Below are 22,946 nucleotides of genomic sequence, written 5' to 3' on the forward strand. Positions count from 1 at the left end.
TTGCCTGATATTCTTAGTTTACTGAGAGCAGCTAACCAGAATAGATTTTGGATTTTGTCAAGTATTTTCCTGCTTTTGTTAATCTGATAAATTACATTCTTTGAAGGTTAAGTCAGCCCTGCATTTTTTAGGTAAATCTCACTTGATCATGATGTATTATATGTTTTATACTTTTTTAGATTTAAATTGCTAAAATATCATTTAGAGAATTTGACTCTATGTTCACTACAGATATTGGTCTTTATTCAGACATTTCCTCAAGTATTTTTGCATGGCTTGCCTCATAAAATAAATTAGGAAGCATTTCTTCTTTTTCATTTTTCTGAAATTATTTGTGTAGAATTTATATAATTACTTCTTTATAGGTGGCAGAATTCACTAGTGAAACCATCATAAAATTTCCTTTATGAAGTTTTTAACTAAAATTTCAATTTTAAAATAAATTCAGTTTATCTATTTTTTCTTTGGTGAGTTTTGTAGTTTGATTCTACAACGAATTTGTCCATTTCGTGTTGGCTTTCAACATATAGATATGCTGTCTTTAATAACATTCCTTTTAATATCTATACAGCTTCCCCTCGTGGCTCAGATGGTAAAGATTCTGCCTGCAATGTGGGAGACCCAGGTTTGATCCCTGGGTTGGGAAGATCTCCTGGAGAAGGGCATGACAACCCACTCCAGTATTCTTGCATAGAGAATTCCATGGACAGAGGAACCTGGTGGGCTACAGTCCATGAGGTCACAGAGTTGGACATGACTGAGCGACTAACTCTCTCACTCTCTTAATATCTTAAAAGGCAGAATATAAAGTCTATATATTTAATCTCTCTGATTCATAATTTTGGTAAATTGTGTCTTCTATCTTCCTTTCCTTATCAAGCTCTACAGGTTTATTAACTTTATCGATTTTCTCAAATATCCAATTTAAAGTGTTGATAAATGGGAAGAAATACTGAACTATGGGAGGGAGATAAAAGAATAAGTAGAATTTCCATTAAACAGAGTCTCATAGACTTGATTTACCTAAAATTAAACTATTATTGGCAGCAAAAAATAAAAACACCTTTTCAAGGAGCCTTGATCTTACCAATAAGAGACAGCTGGGTAAAATGGTATACACAATGGATTCTGGCACCAGGCTGCCTGTATCTGTTTCCTGCTCCTGCCTCTTATTAGCAGTTTGGTGGTGGTTTAGTCACGAAGTCATGTCCAACTCTTGCCACCCCATGGACTATAGCCAGCCAGAGTCCTCTTTCCATGGGATTCTCCAGGCAAGAATACTGGAGCGGGTTGTCATTTCCTTCTCCAGGGGATCTTCCCAACCCAAGAATCGAACCCGGGTCTCCTGCATTGCTGGCAGATTCTTTACCAACTGAGCTGTGAGGGAAGCCCTATTAGCAGTTTAAGCTTGGGAAAATTATGCTTCAGTTTTCTTATCCATCAAGCATTCAGGCAATAATAATACCTATCCCATAAGATTGTTGTAATGATCAAATATGTTAGTATAGTTTGTATGCATGAAATGATCTGAAAACTTCTGGCACATGACAAGCATTTTGTAAGTGTTAGCCTTTATGAAAAATCAAAGGATCCAGAAATAACCTACTGTATCTAAGCATTTCATATTGCAGAAAAATAAATTTTTTTCCCTTTCTTTCTTTCTTCCTTCCTTCCTCTCTCTATCCCCACCCCCACCCCACTCCCCTCTTTCTCTTTCAGCCAAAAAAGTAAACCAGAAGTTCAAAGACATAGCTTGGCCACAAAGGAATATATACTGTTTGAACAAAACAAATTTAAATACTACAATATACCCATGTCTGTCTTATACACATCCCTAGGAGGTTTATGTGTGTTGTTTACAGTCAGAAATCCTTATATCTAGTGGGGTTTTCATTGTTCTAACTATCTCTCCTAGGCTCATAAAAATAGACTTAGTTTCAAATACTATGTCACTATGTTTTCTGTACTTATAAACCACCAACTTGTTCCTCACAGTCAATATTTCAAAATCCATAGTGTATTTCCAAGATTGTTTCTCCATCCAAGATAAGCATCATGCTTCAAAATCCATGCTTCATTTCTTGGCTTTGACAGTGTGTTTCTCTGACTAAAATCTTTTTATACAGATGAGAAAAAAATGAGACTCCCAAACGTGATATGCCCATAGGTGGACTCTTTTCCTTTCACAAGGCAAAACTTATTGGATTCAAACATTTCATACAGCAAATGTCCTTTGATAAATCATTAATGGTTGCTGGGAGAAATATCAATAACCTCAGATATGCAGATGACACCACCCTTATGGCAGAAAGTGAAGAAGAACTAAAGAGCCTCTTGATGAAAGTGAAAGAGGAGAGTGAAAAAGTTGGCTTAAAGCTCAACATTCAGAAAACTAAGATCATGGCATCCAGTCCCATCACTTCATGGCAAATAGATGGGGAAACCATGCCTGACTTTATTTTTCTGGGCTCTAAAATCACTGCAGATGGTGATTGCAGCCATGAAATTAAAAGACGCTTACTTCTTGGAAGGAAAGTTATGACCAACCTAGACAGCATATTAAAAAGCAGAGACATTACTTTATCAACAAAGTCAAGGCTATGGTTTTTCCATTGGTCATGTATGGATGTGAAAGTTGGACTATAAAGAAAGCTGAGTGCAAAGAATTGATGCTTTGAACTGTGGTATTGGAGAAGACTCTTGAGAATCCCTTGGACTGCAAGGAGATCCAACCAGTCCATCCTAGAGCAGAGCAGTCCTGGGTGTTCATTGGAAGGACTGATGTTGAAGCTGAAACTCCAATACTTTGGCCACCTGATGCAAAGAGCTGGATCATTTGAAAAGACCCTGATGCTGGGATAGACTGAGGGCAGGAGGAGAAGGGGACTACAGAGGATGAGCTGGCTGGATGGCATCACTGACTCAATGGACATGGGTTTGGGTGGACTCCAGGAGTTGGTGATGGACAGGGAGGCCTGGTGTGCTGTGTTTCATGGGGTCACAAAGAGTGGGACACTACTGAGAGACTGAACTGAACTGAATGGAAACAAAAAGAATATCAAATAAGACAGTGGTGAAATACAAGCAATGTTTTGGTATTTTCACAGCTGTCTGGATAATAGATGTCAGGCAAGATAAATAATAGATCTGCACTTCTGAATCCCAAGAAAGACAACACTCTAATCCTGTAAGGCCCCAGCTTATATTGTAGAATATCATATACACTGGACTCTGGCCCTGCCCAGCAAAAGCAGAGTTGTACAACACACCAACAAATTATTAAAGCTTTTTTTCATGAGTTATTCTTAGTGATTTGTGTTTAAAGATATTCAATAAGAGTGCAAATCAAATACTCAAATGTTAGAGGCCTCTGTTGACAATAACTTTTGTGTTTATTGATCCCCAGGATTAAAGTGAACCATTCAATATGACCAGGAATTTGGAAATCTGAAGGGGAATATTGAAGTACTTTCACTTACTGAATAGAAGTATCCTTGTTCTTACTTGATTGTTGACACCTAAAGCTATCCATACTGTAAGAGAGGAGGTCTACAGTGCAATCTCCCTGAAGAAAAGAAAATAAAAACAGAAATAAGTTTATTCATACTAAAGTGTGAATGACTACACTGGTCATAACATTTCTTTATGATCTAGGGAAAGGGAAGCAGCCTTTATGAGCTTCCATAACCCATCTACCACTGCCCCTCCTCAAATATAGCTATCATTCCCCCCTGTGTGTTCTTAAAGAAAAAGCCTATACTTTTTTTTTTTTTACAGCTAGAAGAATATATCTTTTCCATGTATACAATGGCTAAATTCTGTTTCCTGAAACTCAAGTCTAACACTTAGTTGTCTTAAGGCAAATACTTTGAAGATATGGTTCTCTCCTTACTATGTGAGAGTTTTTACTTCTAGATGTCACTATTTGAAGAACTAAAGACAGAATAGAGATTTCTTACTGACGGGGTGAATCCTCAGAATTGGAGGTGCATTCAGCCTAGGTGATTTGCTTAAACACTCACTAAACATACCTAAAATCTGTTCTTATCTTACCTGAAGATAACCTTGCTTCTCTCTTTCTTTCCAAGGCTCAGAACTCAAAACACACCTGCTCTACCCCAAACCTCAATAATATATTCTTTTCCAGAACTATGTTTGAATTGTTATTTGTCTCTCTCATCTAAAAGTTTTTCCTCTGTAGCTGTCTCACCTTCATGCTAAGGTACTAAAACCCAAGGTCTGGTGGTATACCTTCATCATTTGCAGGTCTCCAGACAGCTTTTCCGGAGAAGGCAATGGCACCCCACTCCAGTACTCTTGCCTGGAAAATCCCATGGACCAAGGAGCCTGGTGGGCTGCAATCCATGGGGTCGCTAAGAGTCGGACACAACTGAAAGACTTCACTTTGACTTTTCACTTTCATGCATTGGAGAAGGAAATGGCAATCTACTCCAGTGTTCTTGCCTTGAGAATCCCAGGGACAGGGGAGCCTGGTGGGCTGCCGTCTATGGGGTAGCACAGAGTCGGACACGACTGAAGCGACTTAGCAGCAGCAGACAGCTTTTCATTCATTTGTTAGTGAATATACAGTGACCATTGTCCTTTGCTAGGTACTAGGGTAAGCACAAATAATCAAAAATATAAGGTACCCTCTCTCTTTACCAGGGGCTCACAGCCAAATAATAGATCTTATGATAAAGAAGGTAAGCACATAGGAAGTATCAAGTTCTGCGCTAGGTGCTAGGAAGTTGATTGTGAACCTAAGAGATGAAATCCCTACTGTCCTGCCTGGAGTTTACATTCTAGTGAAAAGCTTTACAATACAAATTATACAGTCCATTTAAAAGTATTATATTCTATGGGGTGGGGTGGGGGGTATTAGGAAGAGGAATAGGAGAAATCAGAGGAGCACAAACTTAAATAAGGCCTAGGAAGAATCTCATTGAGCTGATGACATTAGCGCAAATATCTAAAGGGAGCACAAGCTAAGGGGATCTGCAGGAGAAAAGGGCTCTGGGAAGAGAAAACAATAAGTGTAAATGCTCTGAGACAGAAGCATGGTTAGTGCATTTGATGAGTAACAAGGAAGTTGCAGTTGGATCAGAGTGAGCAAAGGAAGAGAACAGATCATGTGTAGCTTTCAGTCTTTATAAGTGACTTTAGACTTTATAAATGACCTTATAAGTGACTCCAGACTAAATCCCAATGGGGCTTCATTGAGCTTCCCTGGTGGTTCAGGTGATAAAGAATTTGCCTGCAATGCAGGAGACCTGGTATGATCCCTGGTTCAATCCCTGGTTCGATCCCCGGGAGGTCAAGAAGATCCCCTGGAGAAGGGAATGGTTACCTACTCCACTATTCTTGCCTGGAGAATTCCATGGACATAGAAACCTGACAGTCCCTGGGGTTTCAAAGAGTCAGACATGACTAAGCAACTAACAGACACTCTTTCAGAAGAGAAGAGTAGCAAGTTTTGTTCTTATTTTTTGAAAGGCTCATTCAGCAGAGGAGCTGAGTAGAGACTATAAGGCAAGAGAAAAAGGAGAGATTGTTTAGGAGATTATTGCAGTCATCCAGGTACGGATGGGTAAATGCTGGCATTTGACTGATAGAAATGGAGGTAGTAAAAAATGGTTAAATTCTGGATGTATTTCACAGGTGGAATCAACATGATTTCAACATGATATAGGTGGGTGTGGAACATGAGATGAAGAGAAGAGTGAAGGATGACTGTGTGGCCTGAGCTAGTAGAAAGATATCTCTGTTTACTGATGAGGAAATTTGCAAACACAGCATTTTGTGTGGGGATGGGTAAAGTTCAGTAGCTCCATTTTGGAATTTTCACTCATCTTAGTGGAAATGTCAGGTAGGCAACTGGACAAGTAAGACTGAGTTCAGGAGAGAGGTCTGTGCTGAAGAGATATGTTTAGAAGTGGTTGGCATTTGAGTGGAATTTAAGGAATGAGTCTTGACGATATTAGCACAGGAGTGGGTATACACAGAACAGAGAAAGAGTTGTCCAACTCCAGGGGCTGCATTAACTCTGGACATATACTGTGCCTCATATGTCTTCAATCTCTTGCAAACTGATACTTTTGTGAAAGAAAACAAAAGTAAATTATTGGAAGGAGAAAAGGTAATTAAAAGTAAAGACAGAGAAAATCGAACCACATTTTTATTAGATTCAGCAAATATAAGACTCCATTTCAATAATCTAATCAGAAAAAAATACAACAGAGAAAAGACAACCAAAATGATGTATCACATTGAAATTATGCATATTGGTGATTAATAAGAACACTGCACTTGTAACTTTTTATTGTTTTATAATTTTAATCAAAACAAAACATTAATGAAATTGTGATTCTTCATTTTCAAAATCTCTACATACATTTTGCATATACACTCTGGATATCTATATATAATTTTTTCAAGTGATAAATGAGCTTGCTTCTTGCTGTTAATATATCTACTGTAGGTTGGATTGACGACAGCGGTAGTCATTGAGGGCAATGTACATCTGAAATGTGGCTACATTTCGTTTCAATATCACTCATGACTGAAGAGGCAGGCTAACGAGAACAGAAGAAGAAATTTTAAAGCAATTTCCGCAGGCTCAGAATATTCATTTTTTACTTTTATCCAAAATGAAACAAAGGAAGTCATATTTCTTTCCAACATTCATCTTCAATCCTTCAAAAGTAGTTAGTTTCAACAATTTATCTGATAATGTTATAGTTGATTTAAACTATCTTTCAATGAAAAGAATGGATTCAAATGTTATGTACTTTTCAGTTGACTAATTTACACTTAAAATACCACACTTGGTAACATGGTCTGGTTATATATGCCTGGTATCCAGCTCCTATAGGTGTGGCTCATCACCAGTTAAAGATGCCCAAACTGTACCTGCTTAGACTATGAACAATGAGAAGAGCCCAACAACTGCAGATATAGATGCAGTAACACTGTCACAATGCTCTACAGGTTTTTAGGTGTGATCTCTTAATGTCTGTTCTTATTTCTTTGTGAACTAGTAACTGTTGGTAGACCAGCACTGTCCACATTATGATCATGATACAGAATAGCAGGGCACTCACTGCACAATTCCAGGAATACCAAGTATGTATTAATAGAGAGCACTGTGAATGCACCCCCTGGTGTCAATTCTTTCTAAGAACACTGGGAGATTACAACTTTTGGAGTTCTGGTGGCTGAGAACTCTGAAACAGAAGGATAAATAGAATGAGTCAAACCAAGAGATTATGGTATCCTGGAAGGCAAGTAGTCCCCTAGGTCAAATACTGCTAATAAATAAAGTAGGATGAGGCCTTACAAGAAATGATCTATAGAATTTGCAGCTTCATCACTAATGACCTAATGGGGAGATGTACAGGATGATTAGGAAGCTCAGAGAAGGTTACCACCAAGCAGATCAGTTCCAAACTTCATTCTTCCAGAGGAGTAATTTATGAGTTCTAAGAGTTATATGTGGAGAAGGTAATGGCAACCCACTCCAGTACCCTTGCCTGGAAAATCCCATGGACAGAGGAGCCTGGTAGGCTGCAGTCCATGAGGTCTCAAAGAGTCGGACACGACTGAGTGACTTCACTTTCACTTTTCACTTTCAGGCATTGGAGAAGGAAATGGCAACCCACTCCAGTGTTCTTGCCTAGAGACTCCCTGGGACAGCAGAGCCTCTGTGGGGTTGCACAGAGTCGGACACGACTGAAGCGACTTAGCAGTAGTAGTAGTAGTAGTAAGAGTTATACGAACCTATGAAAATCTCCCCAAGAGGAGGCAACATCATATACAAGGTTGTAAAATCCCACAACATAGAAGACCTACTCAAGTCATAAGTCCAAGATTATGCTAATCACCAGGCACAGACCTCACTCTCTTACTGTCTGAAGCAGTCTGGGTCCTTGATGCTAAGTGTTACAGACTCTGTGTGCCCTGTTTTGCTGATATTCTTAATCAGGGCCTGTGGGAGTTTAGTCTTCCCATTGAGTCCATCATGGAGCTTGGCACCTAGCATATATCTCATTTATATTGCCTTCCATAACAATAAAATCATATGATTGTTGTTTTGGTTTTACTGCTGAAGAACAAGGTAACTGCTTATTTGAAAACAAATTAATTGGGAGAATCCCTCTGGGATTTAAAATGACCCCAGAGTATTAAGTTATCTTAATCCCAGTGCTCTGTCCCTTCCTGTTGAACTCTTCCCCCAGCCACTGTGTAAATACCATGGTCTCGTCTCACTGTTGCCTCACCCCTTAAAAATCTCTAGTTGCTGCTGCTGCTGTATTAAAAGACAAATCAGGAAAATGTTTCACTATTTGAGTCAGGTGCCCCAGCTCCTCAGAAACACAGTGAAGGTGTTTTCGGAGGAGACAGTGCCCAAGGCTTCTGGTCTCCAGGATCTACCTCCAAGATGGGTTCTAAACAACTGTGTATAACATGGAAACATATACATCACCATATGTAAAATAGACAATCAATGGAAATTTGCTATATGACTCGGGGAACTCAAATTGGGGCTCTGTAACAACATGAGGGGATGAGGAGGGAGATGGGAGAGAGGTACAAGAAGGAGGGGACGTAGGTATACCTATGGCTGATTTATATTGTTGTTTGGCAGAAAGCAAGACAATATTATAAAACAATTATCCTTCAATCAAAAATAAGGAAATTTAATTATTAAAAAAAAAGCTTTAAAAAAAATCAACAAGCAAACACACAACTGTGCTGTCTTTTGTTACTTCCCACCAGTGAATCAGGATATCTGCCTTGTCAGGACTCAAAGAGCATTACAATATTTCCTCAAGACTTTCCTACCAGTGAATCAGGATGTCTGCCTTGTCAGGACTCAAAGAGCATTACAATATTTCCTCAAGACTTTCCTACCAGTGAATCAGGATGTCTGCCTTGTCAGGACTCAAAGAGCATTACAATATTTCCTCAAGACTCACCATCCATTTCCTTTCTGCTTTTATCTCAGCATGAGGGAGATATAAGATAATTTTGGAAATAAAAAAAGTTGAAATTGAGGGTTTCAAAAGGGTGCGATGTACAAGTGCTTACTGGCCTTTGATATGACTTCGGGAGAGGTCAGCAGGAGCTGCCATGTGGAGTCATGTGATCCAGCTCTCGTCCTCTCCTCTCTCCACCTGGGAAAGGTGTGGGCTGGACCCGAAGGTCCCGTGCAGCATGGGCAGTGGTGATGCCTCATTTCTGTCCTTTATGTAATTATTTGTGGGATTGTGGGCTCGATTATCTTGACATTTAAGTGCTGAGTAATTTTCTCAAAATATGCACACTCTCTGTAGGATGAAGGCAGTTCTGTGTCGTGTTCCAGACAGGAGTGCAAATGAGGTAACAAAGCATGTTGGGGCCTAGACTAGGTCAGGGCGGGGAGGCTTCTGAGGCCCCAGGATGGGGGACACATGTACACCCATGGCTGATTCATGTCAACGTATGGCAAAAACCACTACAATATTGAAAAGTAATTAGCCTCCAATTAAAATAAATAAATTAATTTTTTTAAAAGCCCCTTTGAAACATTCCAGCATTTTGTGGATCCCAAAGTGAAGCACAAAACTTTGAGATCATTCACTGGTTGAACCTGAAGAGGGAATTAGAAACAGAGTTATGAGAGGGAGGAAGGGAGGGGGCTGGCCGGGGAATTTTGTGGGAAGGTCTGCCACTGCCTTGAGTGAAGGGAAGAAGGGAACGCAAGTCTCTGCTCTGGATACTGATGCTTAAACACAAACACACCTTGTTTGACTCTTGAATATAAAAATCTAGTGAAATGTTTATCAGTTCAGTTCAGACACTCAGTTGTGTCTGACTCTTTTCGACCCATGGACTGCAGCACACCAGGCCTCCCTGTCCATCACCAACTCCCAGAGTTTACTCAAACTCATGTCCATTGAGTCGATGATGCCCTCCAAACATCTCATCTTCAATGAAAAGTAGGAAAAAAGCTGTCCAGGTGGGAAAGAAGAGAGACAAGAATTCTCAGTAGCCTTAACTCTGAGTTCAGCCCCCTAACTACTGACACTAGTGAGAGCCAACCCCAAGGTCGACTGCCAGAAACTAAATCCTGGGGACTGCAGAGAGGGGCATGTCCTGTAGTCTCATGGTGCCAGGCACTGCTCTGCTCGGAGTCGTCAGCCATCACCTCCTTGGCCTGGGACCTGGGAGCAGTGCAGGGAGACTTCTGCCACGCTGAGAGAGTGGGTAGTGCCATGCCTAAGACCATCTTGCATCTGAATCTATGGGAGAGATTTCATCAGAACCATAGTGCCAGTAAATCAATCAACTGGGAGCATGAGGGGGAGGAGACCAACTGAATAATGTCCCACATTGCCATGGCCTGGGGAAATACTTGTCACTCAAGCCTAAGAGTTCTCCTTAAAGAGGCCAAGGCAGCCTAGTACAAAGGGCTTAAAGAAAGAGCAAATCTGTACAACTCAGGGCTCATTATCAAATCTACAATTGCATTGCAGGGGTCAGCCAACACTGGGAAACCAAAAGAGCTCCAGTGGAATCTTCCAGATATTCCTTCATTCATCCACGTACCTTTGTTTAAAGGTTTTCGTTAAGAAACATTTAACACCACTCTCGAGTGATTTCAAAGGTTCTGTTCCATTCCAATGCCTTGTGATTCTATTTGAAATGTCTCTAAATTAAGTTAGACAATAGGATACATGCTGCTGCTGCTAAGTCGCTTCAGTCGTGTCCGACTCTGTGAGACCCCAGAGACGGTGGCCCACCAGGCTCCCTCGTCCCTGGGATTCTCCAGGCAAGAACACTGGAGTGGGTTGCCATTTCCTTCTCCAATGCATGAAAGGGAAAAGTCAAAGTGAAGTCACTCAGTCGTGTCCGACTCTTCGCGACCCCATGGTCTGCAGCCTACCAGGCTCCTCCGTCCATGGGATTTTCCTGGCAAGAGTACTGGAGTGGGGTGCCATTGCCTTCATAAGTCCCCTTAATTTCTTCTAATAGACATCTACTGAGCAACAACTCCACAGCAGGCACTACACTAGACACTGAAGACAGTGATGATGGAAACTCAGAGACTGATGATGAAGAATTCATTCAAGTACAGAGAGAGAAACAGAAACCCAGTGTGGTCTTCAGCACACACTGTGTTAACTGCAATGCAAGAGGGATGTGCATGGTACTGTGTGAGCTTTGAGCAAGTAATTAATTGTCATTGAGAAGAGGGAGTGTGAGGGAGGGGGAACCAAGGAGGAGGCATGTGAGCTGCGTCTGGAAGCAAGTGAGTTCACCAGATGCTGAACCAAGGAAACAGAACATGGAGTTGGAGAAAATTCTTTGCATGGGATTAGCATATGCAAAATAACATTGGTCTGAAACCTTAACAGGTGTGCTAATCAATGAGTAACCACCATGAGCTTGGACTGATCGACTACCAAGTAGCCAGGAAACCAATCTTCAAGTTCCACAGAACAACACGACAGGATCAGACAAAAGAATGAATGAGTGGGTCTGCTAGGTTCCACGTCTAGAACCTACCTATTTCATCACTGTCAGTGCTCCAGTCTCTGAATGACTCTCTTCCGGGCAATGGGGGCAAGAATAGAGAAGCTGAAATAACCAGCGACATCAGAAACTGAGACATTTTCATACCGAGGCAAATGATTGGCTGATTATATTTCTGGGGATCAGACTTGCTATTTTGCTTTTTGCAAATCTGTAAGAGGAAATGAAGTTCTTATGGATTGAAATGATGAAGATAAGTTTTAAAAAAATGTTGGCTTTTCTCAAGCCACAGAGCATGCAGCTGAGAAGCTAAGAGTGAGGAGCTGATAGGAAGTGAAGTGGGAGTCATAAGCAAAAGATTAACTCTGTGTGAACAATGCTAAAGAACATGGGCTTCACTCTGCAGGATTGAGGACTTTCAAAGAATTTTAAGTAGAGAATTGACATCACCACATTTGCATTTCTGGAAGATTACCTGGGCTTCAGTGAAATTGGATGGATATAAGGGTAAAGACTGGAATCAATTAAATGAGACTGCTTACTGTGGCTTTTATAATCCAGCCAAGGTACAATTGAGAGCTAAATAAGTCACAGGGTCTCTGAAGGGTAAATTCCGTTGTCTGACCCAATGTTAAAAAGCAGAGACATTACTTTGCCAACAAAGGTCCGTCTAGTCAAAGATATGGTTTTTCCAGTAGTCATGTATGGATTGAGAGTTGGACTATAAACAAAGCTGAGTGCCAAAGAATTGATGTTTTTGAACTATGGTGTTGGAGAAGACTCTTGAGAGTCCCTTGGACTGCAAGGAGATCCAACCAGTCCATCCTAGAGCACAGCAGTCCTGGGTGTTCATTAGAAGGACTGATGTTGAAGCTGAAACTCCAATACTTTGGCCACCCGATAAGAAGAACTAACTCACTGGAAAAGACCCTGATGCTGGGATAGATTGAAGGCAGAAGGAAAAGAGGACGGCAGAGGATGGGATGGTTGGATGGCATCACTGACTCAATGGACATGAATTTGAGTAAACTCTGGGAGTTGGTGATGGACAGGGAGGCCTGGCGTGTTGCAGTCCATGGGGTTGCAAAGAGTTGGACACGACTGAGCGACTGAACTGAACTGACCCAATGTTTGGGGTGAATATGAAGAAAGAAGTGGGTGACTCTAAAGTTTCTGGGCTGAGAAAATTTAAAGTAATTTTGTTCACTGCAGTAGGGAACATAGGAAGATGAGCCCATGTGGGCAGAATGGCGTGTGAGTAGATGAGACCAAGTGGACATGTTGATTTGAGACTCATGGGGTATCCAGGTGAGGAAGCGCAAATATCCAGAGTTGCACACGTGTGGCTGGTGCACCAGAAGAGAAATGTGGACAGAAGACAGAGATTAGGGAGACTTAGAATGATGGCGTAGTGAGAAAGCCGGGTAAGGAGGAAGTCACACGCAGGACCTCACTGTTGGAAAAACAACAGGGTAGAACCCAAAGTGGATGGTGCTCCCAAAGTCAGGAGGAGTTAGGTTTAGAATTGTGAGAGTGGTCAAAAGTATCGAGAACAGAATCAAGGACAAGAAGGTTAGACATGGAAGCATCTCTCATGGCAACTCTGAGGCAATAGGACAGTTTCAATCAGGTGATGATATGAGAAGTGCCTTAAAGTTGACCGAGGCTTGAACAGGAAGGGAGCAGACATCCAGGGGGAAGAGAAAAGACACTGCTGTGGCTGGTGCAGATAGTGAACTGCGGAAGAGACAGGTGAACCTTTTTTTTAATTTTAAAATGAAAGAGACTTGTGTCTATTATCAAATGTGTATATTGTCCTATTTGTGTGTTTTATTAGGTGAGGTTTTAGACAGAGCCAAGCCCAACAGGAGCATGTCCAGGACACGAGCAGGGGGGCTTCTTATCACGTGGGCGAGAAGGAAGAGCAGGATGACTGTGTGCACTTGTAGGTGAGTGTAACAGCCTGGGAGACATAAGGCGGAGGGACATTCAGCTCGATTTCTTCTATTTTCCAAATCAGTCACAAGCTGACCATCAAATAAAAGTCTTCCATTGTATCCTGATCTTTTAAAGTGTGCACGTGTGTGTGTGTATGTGTGTGCGCGCTCAGTCACTCGTTCATATCTGACTCTTTGCAGCCACATGGATGGTACCCCACTGGATCCTCTGTCCATGGAATTTTCCAGGCAAGAATACTGAAGTGGGTTGCCATTTCCTACTCCAGGGATGCATCCTGACCTAGGGATCGAACCCACATCTCTTAGGTCTTCTACATTGGCAGACAGATTCTTTACCACTAGTGCCACCTAGGAAGACTGATCTTTTAAAGTAAGTATCATAAAATATCACAAAAGCTCTTGCAATTATTTTTTTATCTGATTGTACCTGAGGAGCCCTGATCAAGAAGAGTAGGTTGGTGAGAGTAAGTAAAACAAGCATTTCAGATACTTGGGAGAAGTAAAAACTTTATACCCTAATGTCAACCCAAAGCAACCATGTGCATGTACATGCACACACACACACACACACAAGAAACTGGCAGAAACAAGACTCATAATTAAATGATAAGAACTACTGACCTTTAACAAAAATGAATCTGACTAATCAAAGCTATTGTAAGGCTGTGATCCAAATCAGTCCTGAATATTCATTGGAAGGGCTGATGCTGAAGCTGAAACTCCAATACCTTGGCCACCTGATACGAAGAACTGACTCATTTGAAAAGACCCTCATGCTTGGGAAGTTTGAAGGCAGGAGGAGAAGGGGACGACAGAGAATGAGATGGTTGGATGGCATCATCAACTCAATGGACATGAGTTTGAGTAAACTCCAGGAGTTGGTGATGGACAGGGAGGCCTGGCGTGCTGCAATCCATGGGGTCACAAAGAGTTGGACATGACTGAGCGACTGAACTGAACCAAAGCAGCTTCCAGTCCGGCTGAGCCTTAGCCTATAGCTCTCTTGAAAACTCTTTCCTTAGCAAAAAATTAGTGACAATCATAATGATAAGAATTTGTTCAAATTAAATCAGAAAATAGTCCAGTAGATCCTCTCCTGCGCAGGAAGTGTGTCTTCTCTGTTTCCTCATTCCCAGGGGCAATCAAAACAGAATGGACTTTATGAATGTTTGCTCATTAAAGAATGAATAATTTATAAAAACTAGTTTTTCAGTAAATCTGCCAAGATATGATAAGGTCTATTTAGATGAAGAAGCAGCCAAGGATTTTAGAAATATTTGAAGCTTGCATGTTAAATCACTTCAGTTGTGTCCAACTCTTTTCATCCCTATGAACCATCACCCACTAGGCTCCTCTGTCCTTGGGATTCTCCAGGCAAGAATACTGGAGTGGGTTGCCATGCCCTCCTCCAGGAGGTCTTCCCAACCCAGGGATCTAACCCAAGTCTCTTAGTCTCCTGCATTGGCAGGTGGGTTCTTTACCAGTAGTGCCACCTGGCCACCTGGCAAGCCCTCAGGGAGCAAACAGGGGAGTGGGGAGAGTTAACAAGTGGCTACAGAACTTAGTACATTGGGACAGGTTTAGGGAGATTCTTTCCCCTCATCTAAACTTCAAAGACTAAGAAGCAACTTCATCCAATATTAATTTGGTCAGCACTTATGTGTTTGCATCCTTTTTCTTTGGGAGTTCTGAGTGTGTCCCATGTATCAGAGGTGATTGTTTAGGGCAGTGGTATAGCCACCTCTGTCTGAAAATCTCTCCAGGGGATCATTCCAGCTTCACAGTCTTATTTGTGGCAAAATATTAGTAAGTCAACACAGGTTGACTTTGAGTTAATCGCGAGAATGCTTGAAGGCATGCAAATGGTAGGCATTAGATAAAGACAGACTATGTTTATTATTATTTTGGGAAGTAGCTTAATTGTATTTTCTGTTGAGGCAAAATGCAGAGAGTTTTCATTATCTTTTGCTTTCATTACCTGTGTTTCTGCACAAGATTAGTACATAATGAAATTTCTTTTTTAGAATGTGAATTTCCTATCTCAATTATTTTTATAGCAATTTAAAATGGATAGAGTAGTGGGCATCTTTTAAGGAGTTCTCCTTAAAGGCTGTAAGCCAAAGGCACAGTATTTCCTTGGAACTGTCTACCCAAGTCATGTAAGTGGGCTGCTTGCAGTCAGGTTACATGGAAACTCCTTGTCCTGGGCTGAGGGTAGACATCTAACACAACCTGGGTAGATCCCAGTCCGTTTGAAGTTGTGGCTAGAGATTTCAATCCCAGTGCGGTCTGGTATCTGGAATAGAGAAGCTGTAAACCTCAAAGTCGTGGGGCGGACACCTCCTGCCAATTCTTCTGAGTCACAGGGAAAGCCAGTCAGCAGGGAGAGAAACGAGGTGCAGGCATGAGAGAGAGGGAGAGTGCTCCTCAGCTTTCATTTACTCCATTCCCTAGTTCCAGAGGACCATGTCTCCTTTTTCATTTAGCAGGTTTTTAACCGACAATCCCTAGTGGCTCAGATGGTAAAGAATCTGCCTGGAGTGCAGAAGACCTGGGTTCGATCCCTGAGCTAGGAAGATCTCTTGGAGAAGGGAGGCTACCCGCTTCAGTATTCTTGCCTGGAGAATTCCGTGGACAGAGAAGCCAGGCAGGCTACAGTCCATAGGGTCGCAAAGAGTCAGACACGACTGAGTGACCAACACTTTACTGGCAATCACAGAACTCCAGAAAAAACAGGGCTAGTGCATCTAACTCTACTCAGCCACCTACAGTGTGTTTCCCAATGACTAGAACATGTTTCCCTTAGAATCATCAGAAATTTCTTTAAACTCATTCCCTCTCAATAGACACAATATTAAGCAAAAAGGACTTGATTATCCCCCAACAGTTTCATTTTGAGGAGAAAATGAATCCTTAACAGTTTTGACAGAATGTATTTTGACCACGAAATTGCATCAGATTTGTGGGCAGAATTCAATTTTGGCCCAAACCTCTTCTGCAGAGTTTCAGTTGTGTGTGTGTGTTTTCACATTCAAAACCACTTGCAATTCCTGCACAGACATTAGGGCCCTTGCTTAGCTGAAGTGGACCTTTGCAGTGTGAGCCAGAAAGATCAACAGACTCAGCTGTCAAAATCATGTCAAACTATCATCATAGCTCAACATACCAAATGTATATATTTTCTTAGCTTGGAAAATCAGTATTTGGGTATATTTTCAAGGTCAGGATTGTTAAAGCTGACAGTGTACTGTGTGGTTCACAAAATCCAAGGAGGTAATAACATTCCATAAAGCCAGCACAAATCCTAGCAATGCCTAGCTTGTTACTTCATAAAGCAGTTCATTTCTTTAAGTGACACAATACACGGCCTTCCAAACACATGGACACCTGGCATGCTGCAGTTCATGGAGATGCAAAGAGTCAGACACAACTCAGTGACTCAACAACACCATTTAATAAATCTAGAAACTCTAAACAATAAAACCATAGGCTTTTAAGAATCAAAGGTAAATGTCCTACCAAAATTATTTCTGAAGTAAAATCCAAAAACAGTAACTCTAAAGGCACTGATTTAATGAGTACTTGGGTAATTATTTATTCACTCTGCCTCCTTCATAACTGTAAAGCTGTCTGTCTATATTGATAGATCTCATGTCTCTCTTTCTTGTAGAAGCTAATCAAAATGAAATGTTAGTCAGAGCCAAACATTCCAAGAGCAAATTATAAAAACTTCTTCGAATATATCTTACAGTAAGTAAATGCAGGATCTTAATTCACTGTAACATGTTTGATATGATGAGGGAGTAGAGTCTTGAAAAATAAGAATATCCAGCACTGAAGGGAAAATAAGATGCTCTGGAAAATGGGAGGTTCTATTCTTTGTTGATCAACAATGTTCATACAAATGTGTATGATGTTCAGAAACCAATGCAGAGTAAGGAGACAGAGAAATTAGAAGATTTTAACCTGAGCCTTTTACCCTGGCTAAGGAAAAAGTCCATGATATCCAGAAGCAGGAAGCAAGGGGATCCCAGCTGTGTGTAAGCTGGCAAGGACCCTACAAGGAGGAGAGGAAGCCTGGCAAGGTACCTGTGAATTTGCTCCATTCCTGTATGGCTGCCACACAAGTTAAGTCTTATTATTGTTAAGGGGGTTGGTATTTTCCTCAGTTATTTATTTTTTTCATTGACATTTAAGAAAAAGTCATTAACTGGATAAAATGTTGTGGTGCATATATAAAATGGAATATTACTCAGCCATAAAAGAACATATTTGAGTCAGTCCTAATGAAGTGGATGAACCTAGAACCTGATTATACAGAGTGAAGTAAGTCATAAAGAGAAAAAAAATCATATATTAATGCGTATAATTGGATCTAGCATAATGGTTCTGATGAGCCTATTTGCAGGGCAGCAATGGAGATGCAGACAGAGAGAACAGACTTGTGGACCCAGTAGGGGACTGAGAGGGTGGGACAAGTTGAGAGGGCCGCATGGAAATGCATAAATTACCATATGTAAATAGATGGCTGTATGCAGCAAGTAGCTCAAATCAGGTGCTCTGTGAAAACCTAGAATGGTGGCATGGGGTGGTGGGGGTGGTGGAAGGGAGATTCAAGAGGGAGGAGACATATGTACACCTATGGCTGATTCATGTTGATATATGGCAGAAACCAACACAATATTGTAAAGCAATTATCTTCCAATCAAAAACTTTTTAAAAAGGCAAAAAAAGAAAAAGTCATTCATGCAACTAATATTTACTTATTGTACCTACTGTGTGCCAGATAGCATGCTAGATCCTGCACAATATTTCTTCACTCAGAGCCCTTATATTCTGATAGGATACGGAGTATAAAGAAACAAACAAGGCTACAATTACAGGTTGTAATGCATGTTCTGATGGTAATAAAACCAATGCAGTAATAAGAAATAGGCAGAGGGGCAGAGAAAACTTCTCCAAGGAAGAGCTGCATAAGTCTGAAAGCTGAGAAGCAGTCCGTCATAACAATGAGAGGGGTTGTGGCCTGAGCTGAGGGTCCATCCAGCTTAAGAACTTCTGCTCTAAGGCAAAGATTGGTTTACTCTGTCTAAATTTTATAGACATGGAACAAAGGTTTAAGCAGTTATGTATCTTGCCCCAGTCACTTTGTTAGCAAGTGTAACTGTCAGGATTTGGAGCCAGAGTTGTCAGCTTCTAAACATCTAATCTTTCCATGGCACCAGAGAAAAGTGAAGGATATGAAAGAAAGTAATTAAAAGAGGCCTGTCGCAAAGGATGATTTGGAACAACTTTGACAAGACTAGGTATTTAATAACAACTAACCCTGATGCTAAAGCTGAAACTCCAGTACTTTGGCCACCTCATGCGAAGAGTTGACTCATTGGAAAAGACTCTGATGCTGGGAGGGATTGGGGGCAGGAGGAGAAGGGGACGACAGAGGATGAGATGGCTGGATGGCATCACTGACTCGATGGATGTGAGTCTGAGTGAACTCCGGGAGTTTGTGATGGACAGGGAGGCCTGGCGTGCTGTGATTCATGGGGTCGCGAAGAGTTGAACATGACTGAGTGACTGATCTGATCTGATCTGAACCCTGTTTGAGTGTTTATTGTGTACTGGGCACCATGTTAAGGGCTTCCTATGCAGTCACTAATTTAACTCTCAGAACAGCCTGATAAAGCCCTGTTCAATAAATGCTATCAACTCCCTTCTACAGGGGAGGCGGCAAAATTAACTTTTTTTATGGTTATGTAACTGGAACACTGGATCAGGAATTAAGCACAGACAGCTAGTGCTAAAGAACCCGTCTGCCAATGCAGGAGACATAAGAGATGCGGGTTCAGTCCCTGGGCTGGGAGGATCCTCTGGAGGTGGGCATAGCAACCCTCTCCTATATTCTTGCCTGGAGAATCCCATGGACAGAGGAGTCTGGGGGGCTATAGTCCATAGGGTCACAAAGAGTCAGACACGACTGAAGCGACTTAGCACACACTCAATTTGGCCAGAGCACATGCTCTCCACCTTGATGAAACACTTGCTTTAGTTTGTACCTACTAATAGCTAGTCTGTAGACTCATCTGCTATACCAGGAGAGCTTGCGAATTTATATTTTAGTCAACTCCAACCTGTCATACCCAAGTGTGAACTTAAGAGGATATTCCCTGAGTCAAAAAATATGTCAACGAGTTTGATAAAAGGATGCCAAGTAACTTAATATTTCCTGTGTCTTTGCCTGATCCATCTGCCCTGAAGCTTCAGCCAAGAAATAAATCTTGGCCATGACATTAATCAGCTCTAAGAAGAAAAAAAAAAAAAAAAACTGTTCCAAATGTCATTTTATTTTTCAGTCAGAGATTCAAAAGAAAATAGCCTATTGCTCAGCAATGAGAATATTAACAGTATCCAGTTTTTCTTTAGAGCTTAGATTTTCATCAAAATGAATCACAATTGCTCCATGAGAATTAATAATTAATCTACAATAATTAATAAATATTGATAGCTCAACTTTTCTTGGAAATGTAAAAATCTAACCTAGTTAATAAAAAGAGATGGTCAAGGCCAGAGGCTGCAAAGGGCCCACATCAACCATCTAAGCAAAAGGGATTCTGAGGGAATTGTTGTTGTTCAGTCGCTAAATCACGTCCAGCACTTTGAGACCCCATGGACTGCAGCACGCCAGGCTTCCTGTCCTTCACTTCTCGAAGCTTGCTCAAACTCGTGTCCATTGAATCAGTGATGCCATCCAACCTCCAACCATCTTATCCTCTGTTGTCCCTATTTCTTCCTGCCCTTAATCTTTCCCAACATCAGGGTCTTTTCCAATGAGTCAGCTCTTTGCATCAGGTGGCCAAAATATTGGAACTTCAGCATCAGTCCTTCCAATGAATATTAAGTGTTGATTTCCTTTAGGATTGACTGGTTTGACCTCCCTGCTGTCTAAGAGACTCTCAAGAGTCTTCTCCAGCACCACAGTTCAAAAACGTCAATTCCTCAGTGCATGCCCAGGGAAATGGACAAGCACCCATTTCTCCTATAAGTGACTATATTCATAGTATCCTGGACCACAGATTTTTTAAGGACAGTAACCATAATCACTAACATTCCAGAACAAAGGGGATGACTAAAACTTAAGATGTGGAAAAACATGGTGGGGGGGGCATGGCGGGGGAAGAGTATTGTGATGAAAGTCAATAACAGCTATGTAATAAGCAGGCAGGTGACCTCAGTTGCTCTCCTACAAACCCTCCCCACATCTGCCCTGCTACCATCATCCGGAAACACAGTGTCTCTCTAAGAAATAAGAGTTAAGCTAGATGTTCTCTGAGGATTCTTCCAGGGTAGTACCCTGGAATGGGTACTACCTGTATGACAATTTATGTAGTAGAAGCAGGAGTAGAAGGGTAGATTGGGAAGGAGCAATGATGAAAGTAGATACAGGTCTTTGAAACAATTATTATTTTTATTATCCATAAAATACAGAAGGAGAAAATAGAAAATGATGATGTAATTCATGCAGTGAACTGATGAACACATGAACTCATGTATGCACGTGATATGATGGTATGGGTTGTTAGCTGCTCAGTCATGTCTGACACTTTACGACCCCATGCACTGTAGCCCATCAGGCTTCTCTGCCCATGCAATTCTCCAGGCAAGAATACTGGAGTGGGTAGCCATTTCCTTCTCTGGGGGATCTTCCTGACCCAGGGATCAAACCCAGATCTCCTTCATTGCAGGCAGATTCTTTACCGTCTGAGCCATCAAGGAAGCCCAGCTCCCCTAAAGCGAAAACTCCCTATGCTGCAGTCTCCTTCCACAGATAGTCCACTTCACGAAGAGAAGCAGTCTGTTTATCTTTGAGTCCTGATGAAAGGCACCTGACACATGTGACATGCTCAATAAGTAACTTTGAACTGAACTCCTCTAGCCTTAATGACAATATCAGCAATGCATCACTAAGTTACAGCATGTTACAGCATTTGGTTTGTAAAGCATTGTTTCACTTAGAAGGTTGTGAGAACTCTATGAGACACAGTATGGGGCCATGCTCCATTTCACGTGGATAACAGACAGCTAGTCCTCAGACAATGGCCAGTTGTTACTCTGAGATCTCCCACCAATGGTCTCTCCTCCCACCCTGTCTCCAGCACACAGGAAGTTAGCATTCTTCTGCCTGCCCCAAATAAGTCAAAACATTTTGTCTGTTCTACCTCTAAGTGCAAGGCCAGAAAAATCTGGTCAATTGGATGGTTTATATCCCCCATTTTATTATAAAATCTGGAGCCAGTTCATCTTGGTTTCCTTGGACCTTCTTGGTTGTGCCCATTATCCAGTGCATTTATTACTAGTGTTCCTTTCACGCTCAAAAATGCCCTACTTTTGCCATTCTAATGACAAGCTACTAGTGAGACATGCCCTGTGTCTCACTGGTATGTCAAAGTGCAAAATTTACACTCAACTGATGCTGGCTGGCTAAAATAAAAACTATGCTTTGCTAAGGAATTTAGTAAGAGTCAGGGGTTCCTGACTCTCTGTGTGTATTTGCCCCCAGCTTTTCTCTGAGAGGAATACTTTCTCCAAAAGAGTTTATTTCTGACACATTAATAATGCTTCTCTTCCTCTTAAATAATTGATGGGTTTAAAAATATCAGTCAGTAGAAACAGTGATACACTGATGGAGGAAAACAGTGAATATTTTGGCCAAAACGTGAAAGCTGCATTAATGACTGTACAAACCTCACTAATGGGGCTTATCAGACTTTTTGCAGCGGGAGTTTTCATTTCTTTTGTCATCAGAACCGATAAATCCTTGTCATATAGCTGTGTCCAACTGCTTATTTAAGACTGACACGAAGTGTCTTACGGAAGTCGGTGCCGTGGTCGACTTGTGCTGGGAGGCGCAAGTGCGATGCTGACTGTCTCAGAAGAGAAAAAAGAGTGCAACAAGATGCTGGGCAGGAAAGCTCTCTAAATTAAGTGGTTTTGATCACAGTCATGTGGCAGAAAGTGTGTTTCCTGAAGCCCATCGGCCTGTTTTTATCACTTATAAGGGGTTTAGAGGGATACCTTTCTCTGGCATAGGTACTCCTCAATGAAGTGTCATGGAGAGATTTGATAAAGTCAAGAATTAACCGCATGTAATTTCTTTCTCATCACAAACATCAACCATGCTGACCAAAGTATAAAAATATTGTCATTATCAACATAACAAAACATATTCTTACATAGTCTAGTATCAATTTTTCTGGGAATAATTTCTCCTTCAAGGGATATTTAACAATATCTGGAGAATTATTTGAATGCCATGACTGAGACTATTGGCATCTAGTAGTCAGAGGTCAGATATGCTGCCAAATATCATATAATGCAAAAGACAGCACTTACACCAAAGAATCATTCCAATCAAAATGTCAGTAACATCACTGTGAAGAAACCCTGCTCTTTAGTGATAAGAAATATATAGCTTAGAAA

The sequence above is a fragment of the Bos mutus genome, chromosome 11 (genome assembly GCF_027580195.1).
Source record: "Bos mutus isolate GX-2022 chromosome 11, NWIPB_WYAK_1.1, whole genome shotgun sequence".
Classification (NCBI taxonomy): Eukaryota; Metazoa; Chordata; class Mammalia; order Artiodactyla; family Bovidae; genus Bos; species Bos mutus.